We start from the raw sequence: 16,500 nt of genomic DNA, 5'->3' as shown, positions 1-16,500 counted from the left end.
TACCCGTCGTCCGAACCCTTGTTTATCCACTAACCCGCTATCCAGGAGCCAAACTCCAACTTCTGTGCGATAAGTTGTCGACGTGCAAAGATCAAGCGCAGAATCTGTCCTCTGGTAGGACGCATAAAAAAAAGAGGGAGTTGTAGGGGCATTCTTTCACTTCAGTGCGAATCGAGCGAACTAAGCGCCTAGAAAAAATCAGGGGTTCTGACTTTGGTACATCAAGCAAGTATCCCAGTCGGGGACCGTGGCAGGAGTCGCAGCAGAAGTTCGTCTTCTAGTTCCGGTTGAGCTCTTGCTTTTGGTCTTGAATATCATGCTTTCGTAAGGCCTAACCTAGGAGTGGGGCCACATTGTTATATGAGTCCGGAGGACTGGTCGAAATCAGACATCTTTATCCCTCTTCGTTCAAGGCCTTTTGGCAACGAAATTGAATCCAGCCTATCGCATGAGGCACCCTGAATCTTTCTATGAAATGCTGAAGACGAGAAGGCTGCACGCGAGGGCGTAGAACTCTCTTTGAACTAGAAACTCAGGCAAGTGAGAGACTAAAGGCTGCATACCGGTGCCGCAAGCTTGGACACCGAAGTGGCACTCCTCTCCTTTCAGTCGAGCCCTTGTTCATTGACTTTCTTCTCGTACTGATTCAACTTCAACCGACTGCTACTCCTGGGTTAAGGACAATTGCTACCCATTGAGTCCCATTTTGATGGGTTAGAATATGGAATTTGGTTGACTTCCTCGGGGGAGCTAGGACTTGCCGAGGGCCTTATCTAGTTTGATTGTCAAAGAGAGAGAAACTCGATGATGCTAGATGCTGGAAGTATTCCCTCTCCACTCCAGAAAGAGACCGAGCCGAGCGTGCCCTTGCGGGGCACACCTGTACCAAAGAAAAGAGAAGAAGGCTCCGTAGGAGTTGCGAAAGGAGTCCAAGATTCAAGCTTCATCAATGAATAAAGGCGAAGCTCCTTAACAGGAGTGCAACTAAGGACTCTGAGAGCCGAGTTTGGCTTAGTGGTTAGTGGTTCTTATCATTTTTCATTTCTTTTTCTTCAATCTTCAGATTAAGCGTATGACCGATACTAGCACTAGTGGGGAAAGCATTAGGACCTTCGTCGAGTCAACTAAGAAGGTTCATTCTTCTCACTCTGTCCCAATCGGGAAGAGGTCAAAGAAAGGACATAAAGAAGGAGGAAATGGAAAGTCGGGGCTTAGATATTATGTCCGATGCACTGCTATAGTGAGAGCGGAGGAAAGGCACAAGGACGAGGAAATGATAATATTGCCATTCTTCACGAGAATGCATCAAAGAACAAGGCAAGAAACAAATAGAATAAGGGAATCCAGGGAGGGAAGACAATGCAAGGTGTCCTTGAATAAGGCTTGGGGTAGCCTATGTGTCTATGTCATAAAGCAAGACAAGAAAGCTGATGTCTGGGGAAAGTTCTCCCTGGAGGAGATACTCATGGAAGCCGAAGCTGTGGCAAAGCACAGGAAGGGGACCCTTATTAGCATGGTGTACAAGCGCGAGCGTACAAAGAGGATTTGACGAAAGATAGATGCTTGTGAAAACTTCCTGCCTCGTGAAAGCGAGCTAGCGGATCTGCTCTTGACCAAATACAATACTGTGATCAACCTTTGGGAAGATTCACAGCGCCTGAAGCTGCAGGAGGCGTCCCCATTGGAGCTAATGGTAACCTTTCTCGAGGAGAGAGGGTGGCCCCACGAGTACACTGCAGAGGAATTGCAGGATCAGTACCTCCTGCTGGATTGGATCGCAACCAACCTTGTCTTCGAGCGGCCCATAAAAAGCAGACAGCTCTTTGTCTACGGCCCCCCCGAGTACACAAAAGACGCTTCTAATGATTGAAAAAGGGGGGGTTTGAGGCAAGAAGAAGAGAAAAGAGCCTAGGGACAAAGGCTCAAAGAATTTGAGAGGACGGAGTAGCTTAATTTGACCTCTGGGTCCTCGATGAGTTCATGGAGGACAAGAACCAGAACCAATACGATGATGAAGTTGGGGAGCTAGATTCATGCCCTACTAACCCTACTGGATGGGCAGGAGTGCAGGTTGGATGGGAAGTATGAACGGACTTTTCTAAAAAAGGCGAATGTTCCCATTGATGGGCAACCGTATTCCATCTACCTTCACCACCGACGAAAGGCCCTGGGGGAAGCGCGTAATGGCCTTAAGGTTCTACTCCAACTTAGAGGACTTGGAGAAAGATCAAGCCCTTGTTCATTGAGTTGACACCTTATGTGCTTGCATTTTCGGCCGACTATGAGCGGATTCTGACGAATCCCTGCCTGAAATACGATTCTCTACATGGAGTAGAAATCCTCATAAGTGACCGGATCTATCCATCCTCGAGATTGAGAGGAGGGGCCGAATCCTTATGTTCCCAATAAGGAAGCGGCAGGGGAAGAAAAACCCCTATCTGGACGTTCAGATTTCTCAACTGCGGGGAAATGGAAATGAATGGAATTCAGTTTCCCGTAGTACCCCTACAAAAGAGGAAGGCCCCCGAGGGGGAACAAAAGCCCAAAAAGGGTAGCAGACAGAGAAAGGAGAAAAGTCTCCTTATAAAAAGAGGAGGAGGCCCCCGAGAAAGACGACTATGCATCTTGGCCCCCTCTTCTTTCAGAGAAAGGGAATGGGCAAGATGCCCCTGAATTAGGGACTTTGACGAAAAGCCGGGGGAAGAAAACCAGTGGACAGAACGATATGAGAGACTCATCCAAGATGAGCAAGAGCGTACAGGCAATGAACTACTCTCGATAGAAGTCGAGATTGTGATTGGGCTACCGGAAGAGCACGGCTATTGCTGAGTCAGACTCTGCATCTTGATTAGCTCTATCTTACTTGTAGAGATCTTCTATCTATCTTAGATTTCAGACAATAACATCAGCGGACAAAAATCACAAAAGTACAAGTACTTGAACTAGAGAAGTGAGATGAGAATGTTTTCGATTTGGAGCAGGGTATCAGACGAGTAGGAGCTCCGAATTGTCTTCTTTTAGGAGGGCACCCTTTCCTTCTTCTTCTTTGTCGGCGAATCGGTTGAAGCTCTTTTCTGATATATCTGCCGTAGGTTGTCGCTTCGCTTCGCGCCTAGGCTTTATTCCACCTTTCTTCTTCTTGTCTTTTGGCTTTTATGCGCCTACTCCGATTCTAATAGTTCGTCCGCAACGTAAGATGAAGAGAGTTTGCATCCAGCCTATAGAAAAAAGTCATGAAAGAAAGAGAGAATTGATCAATTTCCATCCAGCAGAAAACCGCCCCGTGGGGAAAATCATTGAGAATTCTCAATTCCGATACTTCGAGTTATGTCGATATTAGACCTTCTATACCCCATATAGTTCATGGAAAGTCCCGATGTAGTAGGGAGAGTGACCTTCTTTCAGCAAGTTATCCGAAGATACTCTGCCAGCCGTTGACACCTTCGCCTTTTTTTTAGTCCGCTATGCTCTCTTTTTCGTCCGCTTTGATCAAAGAACGTGCTACTAACTTAATAGAAAGTCGAGCCACTACAAAAAAAAACAATGAAAAAGAATACTAGATTCTATCCCAATATGATGATGGGATCTTCAACTTCAAGAACTGCGGAAAGAACTAAAGCGAGGGCAAGAACCGCTACCGGAACTGAAATCCTTCGCGCCCTCTCTCCTTTATCAAATTCTTCTTCGCGATGAGTGGATCTTCAAGTTCTGAGTTTGAATGAAGGAATGAATAGGGGTCAGTGGAATCCGTTGATCAAGATCCGCCCGTGGATGGGAATGAAGTAGCATAAGTGGCTGCCTACCTATACGCCTGCACCTGTGGAATGAACTTGAATCAGTGGCAGTTGGTGGTGTGGAAGCTTTCTCTCTTCTTTCAATATTCTTTCATAGAATAGCTTCACGAGTATTTTCAAGAAATGGAAGGGGATGAAATAGACTAACTAATCCGTAAATCAAGTCAAAGGGCTCGTGTGCAATACCATACAATTTGGCTCGGGGCAAACTCTAAGTACCAACCAGCAAGAAGAAAGCAAAGCCATAGGAGGAAGGGCTGCTAGGCCTTTCACGAAAGGTCTGACTTAGTTAGTTAGGAAAGAGTGAAATAGGCTGCGGAGGAGCAAAGAATTTGCGAAACTCACTCTTTCATCAGTTTCCGCGTGAAAGGTCTTTCGGGTTTCATCCACGTAAATTGCGATCTGGGGCAAAACAAAAAGAAGGGCTGATCACTGATTTTCCTTGGATTGATATGTCCCCTGACTTCTTTATCCGTGAAAGGCCGTCCGAAGGACAGGTTCATATTCCATTTCATGACTCCTAACGTCTGCAAAAAAAAGTAATAGCTCATAGTCCTTCGGACCGGCTGGGTTCAAAGAATTTGAGAAAGAGCCAGCCACAGCCTTTACCTCCGCCTCTGAATCTAATGCCCTGCTTTCTGACTCTCGCGCGTGAACCTCTGATCTTGGCACGAGCGCCTCGTGCTTTCCTTTCTCAGTCTCTCCTTTCCCTCTGAACTTAGTTAGTTTGGAATGCTTCTTTTCGACTTTTGACCTCTAGGCTTTCTCTTTCGTACTTATTTGACCTTTAAGTAGGGATGGAGAATGGGGGAATCTTTGAGAATGAACGATATTCTCGTTCATTTCATGAACAATCTAAGCTTTGCTACTTTCTCAACCACGAGAACAACCGCAGAGTCAATCAGAGTTGATCTTTACCGTGGGCGAAAAAAGAAAGAGCTGCGACTGTGAAGGAGCCCGACGATTAATAGGTCCAAGGCTATGGTGGAACCGCTCCGTGGGACCGGGAACATGAAGAAAAGAAAGTTCAGTCAGAAAGAAAGTCAAGAAAGCACTACGCGGAAGGCATATATATAAGGGGAAGAAGTTCAAGGTTTGAAGTTCAAGGAAGAAAAAGGCAAAGGAAGTTCAAGGTTGAAGTTCAAGGAAGTTAGAAGTTCAAGGAAAAGGTTCGCCTATCCTAAGTGGATAGTCAGTCCTTATCTCTTCTTATGGTCCGCTACTGAATATGGAATATCAAGCCTAGGATCATGAATTCCACTCAAACTTATGGCCGATCCAAGGCATCCTTATTTTTTTCTTGTATTTTTGATCTTGAAGCTTTCTCTTTCTGCTTCTGCCTCGAAGACTGAAGCTCCGATGCTCTTCCTATCCAGTCAAGGGAGTTCCGATCAGAAGAGCTACTTTGTGCAACTCCTATCCAGTCAAGCTACTAACTTCCTTTCCTGGGCCGCACCGCTACGTGGGGAAGACAGATTTTCCACTTCTTTCGTTATTTCTTTACTCAAGACAGATAATTCCCTTTCGACCGATACGGTCAAGCATATGATATTAATAAGTATGATAATGCACGACTTTCGCTTCGCTTCCCGCCTTCTCACCTCGGTAAGAAGCGGGGATCTCATCTCTTTCTATTCAGCCTCCCCACGCGCTGATCTGAGGAAACTGATAATTACCTTGTCAAAGAGTAGTTCTTCCTCGTAGGCCTCCTTCCTACTGATCTAGCTGACTCTCCTACTAAGTATGACTCCAGATGTGCCCTTTTCGTACTTCCGCTGATGAATTGGGATTTCTTTCTAAAAAGAGAAAAGAAAATTGATGGAATTGTGCTAGCTTACGAAATGAGAACAGTGATTCTATAAAAGCCTCTCCCACTCCTCTTCCTACTAAAGAAGGTAGAGCAGGAAGGGCGGCCCCGAACAGTCTAGACTTTTCCTCCTTTCATCCCTCTTCTTGCTTCTAACCTGCCCCGATCGAGAAGACGACCATTGATTTCTTTCAGTCCAGGACCTCTCCTTATCAGTCTAGCCTAAGCCCGATCCAGATAATTCCTTAGGGTGTGACCTTTCTTCTCCTTCGTCATCTGAGTAGCTACCTATTCGTATCCTTCTTTTTAGTTGATACAGTCACTCAAAACCGTGGGCACTAATCTTTGAATAAGACTGGTGAAGAACCCAACCTGACTTGACTCATCTTCACTGCTTAAGAAAAACTTTCAGTCCCACTAAACGGATAACTGTAAGGGACCTACATACAATCCCAAGCACTGGCCATAGACTTTCTCAGGCAGCGTATATTGACTTCCTCCTTTGCCTTTCCCAATCTCCACAAAAGAGGTTCCATAACTTGACGAGCTTCTTTATTATCCCGCGGTGTCTTCTTCTATCTAGTTGATTGCGAGATCGGAATCTTAGCCCGATGCATCAATCAGAGAATGAGTCCTCAGGACCTTGTTTTCTTCCTCGCGCCTGATCCTTCTTACGGAAGGATACCGATATACCAGCATCACTCAAAATCCTATGCTTCGTGGGATAGCGCTTTCAGTCTTCCTTGTCGAGCCGGTTCGGCGCCGCAGCACCTTTCCAGGGGAGCGGCTTGCATACCCTTGACAGTGGAGAAAGATTACTGGTGCCAATCAGACTCACGGATCTTCCCTAGCCCTCGTACTCTGACTCAGCAGCCACAGAACCCCTTAAGGTCACTTCGACCCTTTCCTTCCCCACAGACAGGGGTGACAGGGATCAAGCCTATTTTCTAGCTTGCTTTGGACGAATGCTTTCTTTCCTACCCATTTCGAGGCGAGATTACATTGAGGAGACGGAGTTCTATCTTTTTAGATAAGAAAAAAGACCTACAGGGAGAGAAGAGGGAAAGATGGAAAAACCCACGGAGCGGTTTGACCCCCATGTGAGATTGAAGTTTGAACGCCAAATCAGCCATTTGCTAGTAGGGACAATCGAAGATGTAGTAACTTCAGGCCGGTGAACATGAGGAGCGAGTGAAAAGACGCTCAAATGGTTTTAGCAAAGAAGATGTCACTTCGTCCCTCTTCCTACCCTATCCTAGTGCGTGCCCCGTCTGTGACCAATACCTAAGGACGGACTATTCATATATCTACTCCGAAAGGGACTAAGTTGCTGGAGGTGTAGAGGAGAGGGACAGATTTGACCTCTGATTCCGCTGACTCTGAAAGAAGGACTGGTGGGGACTTTCTTCTATTCGCTCGTGAACTCGACCGCTTCCTGAACTCTGGAAAGGAATTGAAGGACGGGTTCAAACTACGAACCGGACCCATGAAAGCCCGGCCGCTGCCTCTTCTTCTTTCGATCCTATCTGAGCCCACTGGGTCTCGCGACTCAAATCCCCACTTTCCCACGGTTTTGAAGTGACTTAAAAAACGAAACTCGACAGGACGGAGAAGGAGCATTCCTTTAAGTAGGTTCAGACTTTGGAGTCTTCTTTACCCCTGTGTATCCGCGCAACCTAGAAAGAACCCCCACGGAGCGGTGAGCAGCTTTGCGCTCCCTAGCCAAAGACCTTGCCTGTCCGAACCAACCTCGTAGCTCTTTCTTCCCTTTCGGCTTGGGAAAGAGTAACTCAAATTCTTTGAGCCTAAGATTCCTTTCATGTCCATGAAAACACATGCTTGCTAACATTCGTGATTCTGTAAGGGATACGAAGCCCCTTAATATACCGAAAAAAGAATAGAAAGATAGTATAGAACCAGCCTAGTTCGTACAACTTCGTACAACCTAGAAAGAGCCCCCACGTAGCGGTGAGCTCCGCGAAAGACCTAGAAAGACCCGAATCGCTCTCGAAGCTCTCAGCTCCCGGCTTCGCCTTCTACCCCAACCCTCACCTCATTTTAGAAAAAGGTAGGGGAAATAGAAGATCAAAATCAGACGTAACAGCTCTTTTTTCCTTGTTGGCTGTCCTCCCTCTCTCTCTCTCGCTAGTTGTCGATAGCATCTACCGGCTCCGGGTTTGAAGGATGTGGTCTACGGCTCAGCTCCACGGAGGGAGTGGCTTTGTCTTTCCTAGTTCGTCAGTCAGTCTTCTCTGTCCGTCCGGCCGGAAACCCTGCAGCTTTGACTGTCCGGCTTTGGCTTTCTCCTTATTTGATTATATTATCAAAGCTTTCTCCTTATTATATTATCAAAGTAGGTGCTGGGTAGCATTCCCCATTCCCCATTCCCTATTGGGAGCGTCCGATCCACAACGAAATAAAACAACAAGTCAAAGACAACCCTACGGAACCCTTTTGAGAAATCCATATTAAGAAATTAGTCCGAAACGACTGTGAAGGAGTGCATTATGTTTATATGGATTTCTTTCGTTGCACTCCTGAATTCTAATATAAAGAAGGAGCGAAGTCAAAAGTAGTTTCAGATATAGGAGAGGAGCGAAGGTACTCTACGTTGAAAATATAGGTTCAGAGCGAAGCCACTCGACTGAGGTTAGGAAGGTTCAGAGCGAAGGTACTCGTAGTTTTCAATATAGGTTCAGAGCGAAGGTACTCGACTGAGGTTAGGAAGGTTCAGAGCGAAGGTACTCGTAGTTTTCAATATAGGTTCAGAGCGAAGGTACTCGTAGTTTTCAATATAGGAGAGGAGCGAAGGTACTCGACTGAGGTTAGGAAGGTTCAGAGCCCGACGATTATTATTCAATGAAATCCATATGAAAAAATTAGTTGCAAGATTCGTGCTTCTGCCGTAGGTAGGGTCCTTTTGACCCCTATGATTCTGCTTTTCCTTACCTTTATTCCGAAAGAGGGAATTCTGACTCAGTCCAGTCTCTTACCTTGCTTCTGCTCGCCGCTTAGCACCCTCACTCTGTCTTTGACGCTTCCACCCACGTAGCGGTAAATCGGGTATAGCTCCCGATGAGGCTACTGATACTGAATAAGACTTATCCGACGTAGCAGGAATGAAACTACCACGGACCGGGATCACATACCTCTGCTGCCTGGGACTTCCCTTTCTTCCGAGACTAATTGAGTTAACCTCGGCTGTGTCTAACCTTTATGGTCCTAACCTGCATGGGCGGCTGCTGATAATGATAACCTGCACCGATCCGTTCTTTATTCCGAGACTAAGGAGACTAATAATCATAGTTATGAAACCGAGTCGCAAGGAATTAGCTCTGATTCTCATTCCAATTTCTGTCTCGGCTGCTCCTACTCGGGGGAAAGCTGCTTCTCGCCCCTCTCCAGTTCCAGAAGAACAGCTTATCCTTACTTCGAGGCTTGACAGAGATATTCTGCTCAATCTGAATTAATGAGCGGCTAAGCGCTTGAATATCATCCACGAGGTGACTGACCAAGATCAATCCCTTTCCGTAGGGGCATACGTTAGGGCCCGGGGAGGAATTCGGATCAGTGTGGATAACGAAACTGGTGTTGAGATCTTAAAGAGAATAAGAGCTTTCCTTCTTTCAATACCACCATAACGAAAGACCCTCTATGCGCTTCCTGTCTTTCTGTCTCGCCCTATGCGCCTACGCCAGCTGCTTTCTTGATCTCGCGCCTCTCCTCCTTTTGAGGATTCCGCCTCTGATCCTCTCGCCTCTTAAGTAGAATACGACTGATATCGGAAGAGTAGACTGAATTCCCGCTGGACGGTTAGAACGACTGAGAAGAGGGATACTGACCGACTGTAAGGGTATGAATACGACCAGTATCAGATAGGGAAGAGAAGAAGAAAGGTCAGAGGGAGAAGTAGCTTAATTAGTCAGAAAGCCGTAGGCCTGGGCCAAAAGTGAGTTCATTCTTCATTCGTGTGTTAGAGAGAAAGAAAGCGGAGGCAGAGACCTAAAATAAGTACGAAAAAGAATGAGACAGAACCTACTAAAAGACACTGGAGGCAAGGGGCGAGAGCTACAGTTTCGGCAGTTGCTGACAGGGAAGACGTAGTTCCAGTTTCAAGGGAAGTAGTTCAAGTTTAATAAGTAGCAGTTGAAAGAAGAACTGGGACAACGAAATAATCTCGTTAATTCACTCATATAAAGAACAACGATATTTGCAATATCTGAAAAGAAGAAAGAAATCCCAATCGGTGTGAAGTCGAGACCAAAGGAAGAGGGTCAGGTCAGCTGGAAAGGATAGGCTTTGGAGAAAGAAAGGTATTTCAGTCATCAGTCTCGAGTGGCTCGACCTAGCTAGTAGGAATCGGAAGCGATACCGAGTTGACGAGGAGTTTGATTCTATTCCGTCATGAGATCAGTTTCAGTTTCAGTTGCTGGATGAAAGAAAGAGTAGGGGAGTCAGACTTTTTCTTATCTCTTGAGGCGGGGAAGCTATCAAAATGAAAGAATAAGTAGGGTCTTTAGTAATGGAATTGCATAACGGTTATCAGCTTCAAACCCTAGTTGGGTCGGCAGAGGAAGAGTCTGAGTTCCGGAGAGTAGGAAAAACAAGAATCGGAATCAGTACTCAAAGAATCAGACTTGGTGCGGTTATCAGCTGTGCTTTACCGAGAAAGAGCTTCTGAGTTGGAGTTAGACAAGAGGGGAATTAGATCTTGGAGTTGAAGAAGTGGCCGTGAAAGAAAGATAATATGAAAGAAAGGCATATAGCCATAGTCGTGCAGAATCAAGATAGTCCTTCGCCTGCAATAATCAGCCTACGGCACCTTACCTACGAACCGGAGGCCTGAATGGATAAAGAACAAACTGAGTTGCACTCTTCACTCTTCAAAGTCGTACCTACGGCAACGAATATGAATTCAGCCTACTACGCCTCCTACGGAGTCAGTCATCCTTATTTCGGTTTAATGGTCCTCCGGACTTTCATTGCCGTAAGGTTGAGGCTTCGCATCTTAACATTTTCTATAGTATTCTTCATAAACAAGTCCTACGAGATAAATCTTCTCCGGACCCTCCGGACTGAGAAAGATTATGTAAAAGAAGAGAAGAAGAAAAAGAGAAGAGCAAGAGAAGAACTCAAGAGGAGCCGTAGTTAGGAGTCTTAAAGAGGCAAGGGGCGAAGCCTTATGATTTACATACTATGGCTGAGACAGGAGCGCAAATGGACTCCGGACCTCCGGCAAAGAATCTCCTACGGAGTTGTCTTTCTTTCTTGTTTTCTTCTTTTAGGTAGTCTTTGAAAATCATAAACACCTTCTCCGTCCGGAGGACTCCTTTGTTCTTTATCCATTCAAGCTTCTCAAAGTAGTCTTTTAGCGTAAATCACCACTGAACCTTTATTAAGTAATCTCAAGTCCAAAAGCGATTCATCGGCGAAAGCTTAGCCATCCTTTTGAAAGGAAATAGTCAGAATCCCCTTCCAAAAGCTCCTCTTATTCTCCGCTCCCGTCTAAGGCGTCAAAGTTGCTTGGGCGCCGATCAACTACTTCTCTTGTTTCTGCTACGGATTCTGATCGGTCCGGAGGACTCGTTCATTCCATATTGTTTGAAACTGGGCCCTTTGGCTCCTCGAAGATTGAATGGATAAAGAACTCCTAATTAAGCTAGTCCGGACGACGGGTTTTCCTTGAATTTGAAGCTACCTGCTTTTCATCTTACCCGCTTTCGTTTACACGTAGAATCATTGAAGAAAAGACTTGATTTGAAATCAGATTAGATCTTGGGATGGCTCCGTAGGAGGACGTAGATAGAATTCTTTTCTTCCTTAATCCTGAACTTCTGAATTCAGCCTTTGAATGAAAGAGATCTTTCCTCTTCTCCAGCGACTTCAACAACGGAAACCTATGAAAGAGCGAGAGCCACTTCCCCTGGATCTGACTCTTATTCAACCTCTGCCCCTACAGTTGAGCTGCGGAACACCGGGCTCACTCCTAATCCCCGACCTGGGAACTCTTTCTTTTCTTAAGAGTGATTGAGGCGCCTTTCCCTGCGAGATCAGATGATGCCTCTTTGGAGACCTGTACGAGCCTTATTGGCTTCTGCCTCTGAGCGTCTTGGGTCGAGCGTGTGCCTTATGCATTTTCAAGCCCTTCTTTATCATGCGAAGAACGAGAATCAGGCAAAGAAGGAAGGTTCTCTCGCTGGGGAGTTTCAAGATTTTCCGACAGCTACAGGTTCAGCGGTTTCTGTGGCTGGAAAAGCTCTTTCTTATGGTAGGGAATTGCTCTTGACCTGCCTTCTTTCTTAATTGATTCACTAAAAGATGTTCCCCAACCTTTGTGATCACTGTATTCCACGTACACCTTCTTTAAGGAAGAAAGGTCAGACTCCTTCTTTAGGAGGGGGGAAATTGGATCCCTCTTTCACATCAAATTCATCTTTCACAAGTATTTTCAATAGGGGCAGGGCGAAGAAGAAAGACTGTAATGAGAGGGGCGATCGGGCAGTCTGATTCAGATCTTTCAAGGGATGCTGCGGACGTAGCAGGTGCTTTAGTCGCAGAAGTGGTGGGTGAGGCTGCTCTTTCAGCCTCATCTCTTGCCTCATTCAATTCAAGGCTGATTTATGGGATTTTTCATTAAGTAATTTCTAGAAAGTGACTCAAGATTTGACGCTCTCAACGATTAAGGAAGAAGACGATAAAGGAGCCTTCTTTCTTTATCTTTAAGGAAGAAAGGTCAGACTCAAAGATCAAAGGGAATAAAGAGCTCCTGATAAAGATTCAAGGAATAAGACGTAGTAGGAGGGCCTCCGGAGAGTCCAAAACCAATAAGAAAAAGCCTAGGGAAAACTTCCTTCTTGAGTCCATTCCCCCGGAACCCATAAAGACATGAAAATTAGAAAGAGTAGGTAGGGTCGGCGAACATGAATAAGAGAGTCCGCTCGACCGGAAAGAGTAGAAAGACAGTAGCTGCTATCGCCAGGAGGCAGAGGCTTGAGAATGAAACTACCACGGACCAGTGTGAATATGTCTCTCCCCAGTAACTGAATCAAGCAAGACGGGATCGATCGGTCTGAAATCGGGGTTCTATAGGCTTGACCGTAGAGGATAGGAATACCGGGAACTAAAAGAGGAGATCCCGAACCCAACTTCATATTCTTAGTGATAGTGCTAGTCCCCCCTTTCCTCAACGGATTCCCCGACTAAATAGAGTTTATGGAAGGGTTGAATCCCTCTCTTGTTCGGAATGAGCGGAGAGGCAAATATCAAGCCTTTTAACGAGAATGAAAGAAGAAACTCGCAAATTCTTTGCCTTTCTTCATTGATTCAGTCTCGTCTCAAATTGACTAATTCATTAATATGGATTTCGATCATTCTTTGGGCCTCAGTAGCTTAATTCTTTTTTGATCCATATGAAATTTCTTCTTTTTCTTAGCTAAAATCCCATAAAATGCAAGGGCTCGACTGATAAGGAGAGCAAACCACATTTGAAGGCCACTTTGAAAGTCAAATGCCTGATTTTTGCAGTCTATTTTCGTTATATAGAAAGATGAGAAAAAGTCAGATTTTGCAAGAACCGAGAAAAGGCAATGAATGAAAGGATGAGTTGATCTCTGATCATTTGCTTAAGACATGCATTCAGAGATTGAGAAAGAGAAGAAGAAGAAAGATAGAAAAAGCCCTTGGTCCAATTCTGAGATCTCCCCCCAACTTTCATACTAGAAGACAGAGAAGTTCATACCCAAAATCCTCTTTCTTTTTTCCACACATAACCGAAGAATGGAAAAGATTATTCAAGGGTCTTCGGGTACCAAAGGTCTTGAACGACCGATCCGTATGGAAGAAAGAAAGAATCCAAAATCGTTATGAACACACACCTATTCATGAGATCAATCCGGTCAATCCAATCCAGTCCTTCCTCTATCGGGGTCCTATTCTCACCCTACCTTTTTGATAGATAGCAAAGGGCTAGTTTAGATATTATGTCACTGAAAGTTCTCGATCGGACACGGAATAAGAAGACTTTCTGATCTGAGTGTGGAATGCCTAAGACAAAGATTTCCTTAATCAAAGCATCCATATGCCCTCCTTCGGTATCTTCTTTCTTTCTTTCCTTCTTTCATGTGTGGAATCCAAATTCTTCTTATGCTGGCGGATCCGCCCGCTATGTCAACTCCTACTCCGCCTCGACTAAATTCAAGCAGTGAGGACTAGCTTCATTTCCTCTTGACTTCTGAATTCTACCACCATTTGAATCTCATTTTTCTATATCTTTCTATATATATATATATTATCAAAGAGTAGAAGTTCATATTCCATCAAGAGTCCAGAGGAGCGAAAGCGGCTCGACTTACAGGAGAGGACCGTAGGAGGCTCCGTAGGAGGAGGAAAAGGCAATTCATTCATGGACCTACTACATCCTCTCTCATTTGCTTAACACAGGGAATTAGGACAAGAGGCCTCTCCTTTATCTTCTCGTCTATAATATTTCATCCCCTATCTCGGGTGCCCCTCTTGATCTGTCTCTGATATGATGAATATCAGGGTGATTGGTCACATATTATGCATTCTGAGTTCGCTCTTTAGGCTAGTCAGTCCGTCCCTCTTTCTCGATCCGACGAGAACAGTGTCCTGTCCCACTACGCGGTCCCAAGCTTCTGATTTTTGTACTGATGTTTCAGAAAGGGATGCCTCTTGTACGGATGAAACTGCCTAAACTGAGAATTCCGGAGAATAAGATCCTGCTGCTCATGGAACTCGACCCGTGGGTCTCTATATTCTACCTGAACCCGAGTCAAAAAATCTGATATTCACACCGAAAAAGGATAGATATTCATACCTTCCCCGATCTGACCCTTACCGCTCCGTGGGTCAATTTCATCGAGCCTTTCAGCTGACCCGACTGAACAATTAAAGAATGAATGTCTTAAGCAAATGATCTGAGATCCAACTCATCCTAGAAAGTTGACCTTTTCTCGGTTCTTGCAAAATGTGAGAAAAAATCAGATTGAGAAATTATATCAAAATAATTGAGTGAAAAATCAGGCATTTGACTTGAAAAGTTGCTACAAAGTGGTTTGCTCTCCTTATCAGTCGAGCCCTAGCATTTTCTGGGATTGAACTCCGTCTTCAATCTAGCAGATTAATTTTGAGCTTCTTGAATTCTCGTTAATGAGTTCACGCAATATTCTTTGCGCCTTCTTCATTCGATCATTCTTTGAGCCTGTGGTCCGAAGAACTTAGCTCCTGTCCAAGTCAATATTCTTTGAACCTAGCAAGATCTCATTCAAAGAAAGGGCTTGACCTCTTCATGGAATTCCTTTTTCTACTTTCAGTGCTTTTCTTTCTCTCTTTTCTTTTTCTTTCTTTCTTAAGAGATTTGATAGCCTAATCCTACATCTTAAGAGATTGTATTTCTCGATTTGATCTCCCTAATCGATCTGTCTTAAGAGATTTCTTCTCTCTCTTACTGGAATTAGCCGATGATCTGACCTGATGGAATATTAGAGTGGAACCTACCTCCTCATCTTAGGAGTGGGCATACCGCGCGAGAGGGCAATAGCGAAGGGAGCGGCGTACCAAGACAAGAAAAAGAAAAAGCACAAGATGGATAAGCTTGCCTCAAACTGCCATTAGTGTACTATTAGATAGACGGCTAGGGGGTCATTGAACCCACCATAGACAACTTTCCTGTCCCGTAATCCGACGAAAGAATATCTACTAATGGAAATTGTGCGCTCTGTCCTTCTTTCTTTTATGGGGTGCTTTATCTGAGGCCGACTTCTGAGTTATTCAGGGAAAAGCTGCGAGACCGTTTTGAAGCTTTACGAGGTTATCATACGACTTCCCACGGAGTGGTCTGAATATCTTCTACTTAGTTTGGGCTTCCTTTTCTCAATCGTCCATTCGTCAATCTCTAGTGGGGACGCCTCCCTCTAAGAATTCTTTGATCGCTAAGTCGACCAATTCCTCTACTCGGACTAGACCGAAGCAGCGGATTCGCTACCTAAATTTCAGGCGGAAGACGTAGCCTGGTTCATAATTTTTGATTGAGACTAGAATTTCATTGTGTATACAGTAAATAAAGGAATAAGAGGTTCGAACTCAACTTTCTAGTTGGCACAGCTCCCATCGCTTGAACTTCAAGTTCAACTTCCTTCCTTTTTCGGTATGAGGGCTCAGTCAGACTTGGGCATGAGAAGAGTCTCAGAAAAGTTCGTTGGCATCTAATGCCTTAGCGCAGGAAGAGATGCCTTGCCCTGCGTGGTCTTCCTTTATTCATGCGGCGGAAGCTAGCGACAAAAGATAAGGCCAGCACAGTAGATGTCTTTACGGGACGGGCGTCAAAGAGACTGAGTCAAGGATTCTCCCAGGTTGGGGCGCTCGCTATGCGGACGGATGCTGAGCCTGAATTTCCTCTCCAGCCTGATCCAGAGTCATCTGTCTCAGTTGAGTTCATTGTTCAGACCGCCTGAATCTCATTTCAAATTCTTCCTCTCAAGTCAGAAATTCTCTCCACTTCCACGCTTAGACGATAGGCTACTGCTTAGCCGCTTTTTTGCTCTACTCGCAGGACTTTTTCTTGCCTCCTCACCTTGTGCTAGCAGTTTGAGAAAATTCTGATGAAAGAATATGGGACTGCTCTCTTACATGTCCACCAAGCGCGCCAAGCTAAGAAGAAAATCATACCCACGCCAAATCCATGAAAAGGATGATGCACTCCCTCGCGTAGTAGGATAGGCTTTCTTCCCCTATCTCTTCTTATGGCGGCTTTCCCACGGGGCGCTAGGTTCAGATATAAGAAGATATAAGGAATCATCAAGCGATTCTGATTCTTTCTTCTCTTTTTTATTTACTTAGCCATTCTTTGAATTGAGTTCTCGTATTAGTATTATCTTTGAA

The 16,500-nt window shown here is 45.0% G+C and overlaps 1 long non-coding RNA gene across 3 annotated transcripts in view; it reads left to right on the top strand.

Annotated features, from left to right (window-relative positions):
- LOC127150582 (uncharacterized) overlaps window positions 1-16,500 on the top strand; it is a 191,938-nt gene that overhangs the window by 158,113 nt on the left and 17,325 nt on the right. The window contains exon 5 of one of the 3 annotated variants that reach the window (XR_007822989.1): window positions 8,308-8,434. The exons of 1 other annotated variant lie outside the window; for it this stretch is intronic. This is a non-coding gene — a long non-coding RNA (uncharacterized LOC127150582). The remainder of the gene's footprint in view (window positions 1-8,307; window positions 8,435-16,500) is intronic. One more of the 3 variants, XR_007822990.1, reaches the window with a different exon arrangement.

Source organism: Cucumis melo, chromosome 8 (genome assembly GCF_025177605.1).
Source record: "Cucumis melo cultivar AY chromosome 8, USDA_Cmelo_AY_1.0, whole genome shotgun sequence".
Lineage (NCBI taxonomy): Eukaryota > Viridiplantae > Streptophyta > Magnoliopsida > Cucurbitales > Cucurbitaceae > Cucumis > Cucumis melo.
Note: the sequence above shows the minus strand (reverse complement) of the source record. Positions and strands in the feature narration are given on the sequence as shown.